The sequence below is a fragment of the Kogia breviceps genome, chromosome 16 (assembly GCF_026419965.1).
Source record: "Kogia breviceps isolate mKogBre1 chromosome 16, mKogBre1 haplotype 1, whole genome shotgun sequence".
NCBI lineage: Eukaryota > Metazoa > Chordata > Mammalia > Artiodactyla > Physeteridae > Kogia > Kogia breviceps.
In genome coordinates this window covers 72,108,451-72,115,537 of record NC_081325.1, presented here as the reverse complement: position 1 = coordinate 72,115,537, position 7,087 = coordinate 72,108,451, and positions in this window count along the sequence as shown.

Below are 7,087 nucleotides of genomic sequence, written 5' to 3'. Positions count from 1 at the left end.
CTTTTGTGTGGCTTTTTCATCTTCTAGATGATAAGAATCTTATAGGCACAAAGCTGCAATTTTTTATCCAAATCTTATTTTGCCATTAGTACGTAGCTACACAATGACAAGCAGATGTTTCAGAGGAAAATACACACTTGTGTTTTTCTTTAGTAAGGAATTGGATATTCTCCTCCGAAACATTTCATTAACTAGTTTGATGGTCTATTTACCTTTATTGGCAGAGGGCAACACCAGTGGGAAGGTGTTCAGTCAACACCAGGACACTGGGAGCTTTCCTGGCCTGGCAAGTGGTCCAGGTTGACCAGCTGTCATCAAACAAGGAGGAGGCTTGCTGGACGAATCTGGACCCTTGAGTTTGATTCTCGTTTGTTTAGTCTTTAAATTTCTCAGCTATAAAGTTAAAAAAAAAAGTAAAAGTTGTCCCCGGGTCTTTTCTATAGAGTACCCTAATCCTCTTATTCTAAAATATAGTAGAGCTCAGTTTATCAGGAATCTCATTTGAATTAACCAGAATGTCTATTTGGCGACGTTTAATTCCATTTCTAGCTAAGTGTGCAGGCAGGCCAAAAAAGCAACCAAGTTGTTGCATCTGAGGTCTCCCCAAAGACCTGTTTGCCTAAAAGCATCACACTTCTTAGCCTGCAATTATAAACTGTCTATAATTAGACCACTTCATATAGACCTCTAGTGACTTACAGACTTTAACTTTCATTTGGAGGCTGCCTTGGTGGCAGGCATCTAACAGATTACGTAGCACATAGTAGCTACTTCGTAAATATTGAAGGAATGAAAAAATGGATCAAGATGGAAATGTTAAATAACAACAACTCTATAACACTAGACTCCAGTAATTAAATTATCACACTTGCTAACACAAGTTACTTCCCAAACAGAAATAGAGGTCATCAATTGGTTAGTATTGAGAAATTAAGCTTATAAAAAAGAGTTGTTTTTATTTTTTACTCTCAGTTAATTTTAGAAAATAGATAGTCTGTGACATTATTTACAAGAGAAGCTATTAGGATTTTCCACTTTGTTATATAATTAAGAAGAAAATGAAAGTAAATTCTGCAAAAAATGCTGAATGCTTTTTTTAGGCATGATCTATTTTTATGTCACTATTTCCTTCGAACCTTTTTGTGTGTGTGTGTGTTGCTTTTGATGCTTAAAATACTTCTTCTAAAATGGGAAATGAGATAGCTTTTTCAGCTGTCATGATTTAAAGACAATCTTTTATAGTTCCTTTTACAGTTTCCTTTTTCTAAATATCTGTATCTACCTCCAAAGTCTCTATCTATAACTAATGTACTTTTTCAGAACTTAGAAAAAATAAATCTAATATTATCCTGTATATTCTAGATAATATAATTTATTGAGCACTCTGAAATATTTTGCGTTATTATTTTAAATGAACCTATCTTACTTTTAAAAGAGAGTGAGTATGATCAGACAGGCCAAAAATAATTAAGGAGTGACTCAATAAGATAATAAGATAATGGTAGACATATTTAATACACACATTATCAATAAACTCTAGATAATCATGTTTAGTATATTAAGTTGGAGGAAAATAAGTTTACTTCCAAACATAGTACATGATTCATAAATCAATCTTCAGGCTTTTTTTGAGTATATATGTGTTTTGAGTAAACAATGACTAAGTAAGAAGGATTAGAAGACAAATTCTGGTATTGTTCAAACCAAATGTTTATTATGTGATATTCAACAAGTCACTTAAATTTTCTGATATTAGTTTTGTCTATATATATTGGGTACAGTAATATCTGATCTTGCTGACCTTGAAGGATTGTTTTATGATCAGATATAATAATAATAATAATACAGTGATTTAAAAACTTTAAAGCATTATCTATGTACAAAGTATCGATAATTGACAATTGACCTACCAGGAAGGTAGAAGTCCAGCTCCTCACCACTCCATTGAGTTCTCTAGAGGTAAGTTATAATTACTGATTGTCTTATTAAGTATTGTTTTTATTGATTAGATACTTACTTTCCAGTAGCTAACATTCTAAAGGATAAAAATAGACAATAGACTATAGACAAGCACAAACACACACACACACACACACAAAATAGACAATGGACAAGCACACAAATAGAGTTGATGTATCTTGATGGTGAAAAGTGCAATGATGATCACCAGACCATCTGAGGAGTACATAACCGAGTGGATTTGCTGTTTGATGGGGTGCAGTTACTGTAAACAGGGTACTCATGGAAAGCTTCTGAGAAGATGAAATTTGAGATGAGATCTGTAGAATAAGAAGAAGCTAGGCCGTACACCAGTGAGAATTATAAATGTTAGTATACATGCATGGTCTTGAGGAATGAGATGGGTGGGTGTATCTTGAAAATATATGGGAAGAAGACTTGGCTATATTTGTTGACAGACTGAATATGGAGGATGAGAAAAAAAGAGTCTGAGTAAAAGAATTTTGGTTTGAGGAATTGGGTAAATAATAGTGTCACTTACTGTGATTAGAAAGAATGTAGGAAGGACAAATACAGAGCAGGAGAACAAGAGGTCAGTTTCGGACATGTTACATTTGACATATATGTGAAACACTCAAGTGGAGATGTCAGAAAGGATATATGCTTTTGGAGTTTAGAGGAAAGATAAATGTCAGGGATGTAAATTCTGTAATTGTCAGTGTATGGAGGCTTTCTGAAAGCAAAGAAAAGAATGAGTTCATGTAGAGTTTGTAGACAGATAACACAGTATGAAAGAAAGAGGGAGAGAAATTGATGATAAGAAAAAGCAAGACGGATACTCAGTGTTTGGCGTCCACTTTTATGATCCATGCTCGTGTCATAACCATTTGGTAAATATGTTAAATAATAGCAAAAAACTGAAACAGCATTGGGTAACCCAGATAAGAAAGAATCTGGAGTATACATTGGAGGGTGACATTTTACCAAAGGAGATGTGCTTTTGGTTGCACATTGAGAAAAGACAGAATACAGACAAAGTTTGCAGAAGGTTTGGAGTTTTAAGGGTGAAATATTGATGGAGTTCCTATAAGACTGATTTTTATATCCTAGTGATTCATAAGCAAGGTTTTCAGAAATGGGAGAATGTTTTTATTGAGATATGGGAAGAAAAGAGACAGAAAGAAATATTTGTCTGGTAGAGTGGAAAAACAATCTTTTCAGAGCCACATAATAAGATTGCTAATGAGGGAATTTTACAATTTTAGGACCTAGAGGAGAAACAAGGTTTGAACAACACTGAAACAAGATACGAATACTATTATTCTTGTTCTTGTTCTATGAGCAGCAGAGAGGAGCTGTGTAGTAATTCTCACTACTTTACAAAGTCCCTTTAGTCCTATATCCTCCACATGTGTTTTTGTTACCCTCAAACTGGGATTTAACCAGAGTATATTAGATCTGGCAATGACCTTAGGATCATTCTTTCCAACTATGGCATTTTATACATAAGACAAGCGAGGCCCCTGGGAGTTTAACGATCTATACAATTGTATGACTGTGCTGTGGCAGTCAGGAGGCCCTTCCTCTGCTGTTTACTGGACTTCTTCTATTGGGGGATTTTTAATCCCTGAATTCCCCTAACAGTCGATTATAGAAACAAAGATACTTTTCCTATACTATGGGTGCATGTGATATAAGAAATTAACTGGGAAAGAAGAGACACATTAAAAAAATACATCATTGTTCTAATGTTTCCTTTGTGAAGGTTTTCTTTGTGAAGATAAAAAAAACCCTTGGAAATATATATTACCATTCTGGTAATGTGATTGTCATACATTATTAGAACTTTTCAAGCTAAATGGTTTATTATTGCATAAAAAGGAACTGTATTTTCCACATTATCTTATAGATGTTCTTTCACCCTTTCAACAGAATATTCTAAACAACTCATATTCATAAAACAGAAATGATGTACACAAATATGGATAAAATGTATCTACACAATTAGGAAATTTAACCAATGGTATTTTCGATTGACTTCTATTTTATATGCTTGAACTGTCTATAAATGCAATTGTAAAGTTCCCAAGTGTAGCAAGTAGGCACAGATACGAATTTAAAGAGTCTCATTAGTAAAAATCATCTTTGAAGTTGTAAATTTAAAAAAACATTTATTTGCATATGGGATCTTTCCAACAGAGGATCTCAAAGCATATTTAATTGTGACATGATTTATATAAAGCAAGAAGAGTGCCAAGAAAAGTCTTTATTTTTTCTTTATACAAGAGCAAACTACAAGGATAAACAGTCACTGAATATCTGCTTCACAAACTACTAGCATAGTTTAAAAAATATTTTTCACTCCAGGAAATCTGTACTATAATACTTAATGTTTCCTTCTCTTCTCATTTATGATTTTTTTTCCATAACTCATTAGACATCTGATGAAACTATACATGGCATAAAGTGGCTGTGTGACTTCCCCCATATTAAATAATAATCAAGGTCATTTGCCTAGATTATTTTTGCTACCAATCAATTTTTCTTGTGAAATTCTAAAACAATGAAGAAACTCAGACTATGGGTATAATTTTCAAAACAAAACTCATACAATTTTTTTCACTGATACAATATCTTATATATAGTTTATTTTCCTTTTTGTGTTGTAATATAGAATGCTTTTAAAAAGTATTCAATTAACATTTTTGAAATAGCAATATAGTGTTGAGTTATTAAATTAGGAAACATTTATACGTATGGTAGAATCAATAGATTCTAAGTATTAAGGATCACTAATCCAAGGAGAATGTTTCTAGAGGGATATAATTGAAAACGAAACCACACACAAATAAAGTAAATGTATTGACAGGTTTTGTTGATTGTATTTGTTGAGTTAATTTACAAAAGAAAAGTAAGATTGAAATAAAACTCTACTTATAATCATGTATATTTTTGTATAGATAATATTTCTGTATTATACATGAATATTAAGGGAAGAGTAATAGAATGAATGGAACTTGTTATGTAAGTGCTAAATTAAGTTTTTTTACAGCAACATTCTGCAAAGAAAACTTCAAAAAAGTCCAAAGCTAATAAACCAGGTGAACAAATCTCTAGTATTGGGAAGTGGATTGGGGTAAAGAGAGGGGAAAAAAAGGCTTTCTTAATGTCTCAAATGTATTTGCAAAGAGAGAGAGTGCTAAAGTTATCTTGATGCAGAGATCTGTGTTTGTTTAAAATAATAGAAAATATGTTTAACTATGAGAGTGTACTTAAAATATATTCCATTTAAATTTATATTATTACATATATTTAATTATTATATTTTCTTGCTGGATAGAGAAAGCAAAATTTGGCCACCATTTTTTTTTTTCCCGGTACGTGGGCCTCTCCCGTTGCGGAGCACAGGCTCCGGACGCGCAGGCTCAGCGGCCATGGCTCACGGGCCCAGCCGCTGCGCAGCATGTGGGATATTCCCCGACCGGGGCACGAACCCGCGTCCCCTGAATCGGCAGGCGGACTCTCAACCACTGCACCACCAGGGAAGCCCGCAGCCAGCATTTTTAAAAGCATTGGTTTAAAGTATATAAATACATGTCTTTCTCATAAACAGTCAAGAAGTAGGTGGTCCAGAGCTAGCATACCCAATCCTGTATATTTCAAATCTTTTTATCAGGAAAGCTTTCAAAAACATACAAATGTGTATATATAAAAGTAGAAAATTTCCATTTTTTTTCATTTGTTAATATGCCATCCAAATACCTTTGAGGAAGTGTCTGGATCTTTTACCCACTTATTTCTATTGAATTCTTTGTTTTCTTTCTTTCTTTCTTTTTTTTTTTTTTTTAATAGATTACACTTTGAGACTTCTTTTTATATCCTGGAAAAAATCCCTTTATCAGATATTTTATTTGCAAAATTTCTCCCATTCTATTCTTTTTTTTTTACATAATTTTATTAGTGCCTTCTGAGAAGCAGAAGTTTTTAATTTGAATGAAGATCACTTACTTCATCAATATCTTCTCTTAGGGATCATTCTTTTGACAGAAGTGTCCAAGAAATATTTGCCTAACCAAAAGTCCTAGATATTTCTTCCACTAGAAATATTAGAATTTTAAGCTTTATTCTTGGCTCTTTGTATTTTATTGAGATCATGTGTGTGCATGGTACATGCTACTGATAAAATTTTGTTTTCTTATGTAAGATATACCATTGTTTTAGTGTCATTTATTGAAAAGATTATTCAATGAATTGCCCTTGCATGATTGTCAAAAATCAAATGACTATATATGTTTTCATCTAGAAGTACTTCAGTTACCCATTTGCCTCTCTGGACACCAATACCTCACTCTAGTGATTCTGTAGATTTATAGTAGTGCTGAAGTCAGGTCCTGCAACTCCTCAAACTTCATTCTTCATATTCGAATTTCTTTTGAGCATTTTAGGTTAGTTGCATTTTAACATGTATTTTATTTATTTATTTAAATTTTTTAACATCTTTATTGGAGTATAATTGCTTCACAATGGTGTGTTAGTTTCTGCATTATAACAAAGTGAATGAGTTATACATGTATCCCCATATCTCCTCCCTCTTGCATCTCCCTCCCACCCTCCCTATCCCACCCCTCTAGGTGGTCACAGAGCACCTAGTTGATCTCCCTGTGCTATGCGGCTGCTTCCCACTAGCTATCTATTTTACATTTCATAGTGTATATATGTCCATGCCACTCTCTCATTTTGTCCCAGCTTACCCTTCCCCCTCCCCGTGTCCTCAAGTCCATTCTCTAGTAGGTCTGCGTCTTTATTCCCGTCTTGCCCCTAGGTTCTTTGTGACCATTTTTTTTTCTTAGATTCCATATATATGTGTTAGCATACGGTATTTGTTTTTCTATTTCAGACTTACTTCATTCTGTATGACATATTTTAGGTCCATCCACCTCACTCTACATGACTCAATTTTGTTTCTTTTTATGGATGAGTAATATTCCATTGTATATATGTGCCGTATCTTCTTTATCCAATCATCTGGCAATGGACAGTTAGATTGCTTCCATGTCCTGCCTATTGTAAACAGAGCTTCAATGAACATTGTGGTACATGACTCTTTTTGAATTAAGGTTTTCTCAGG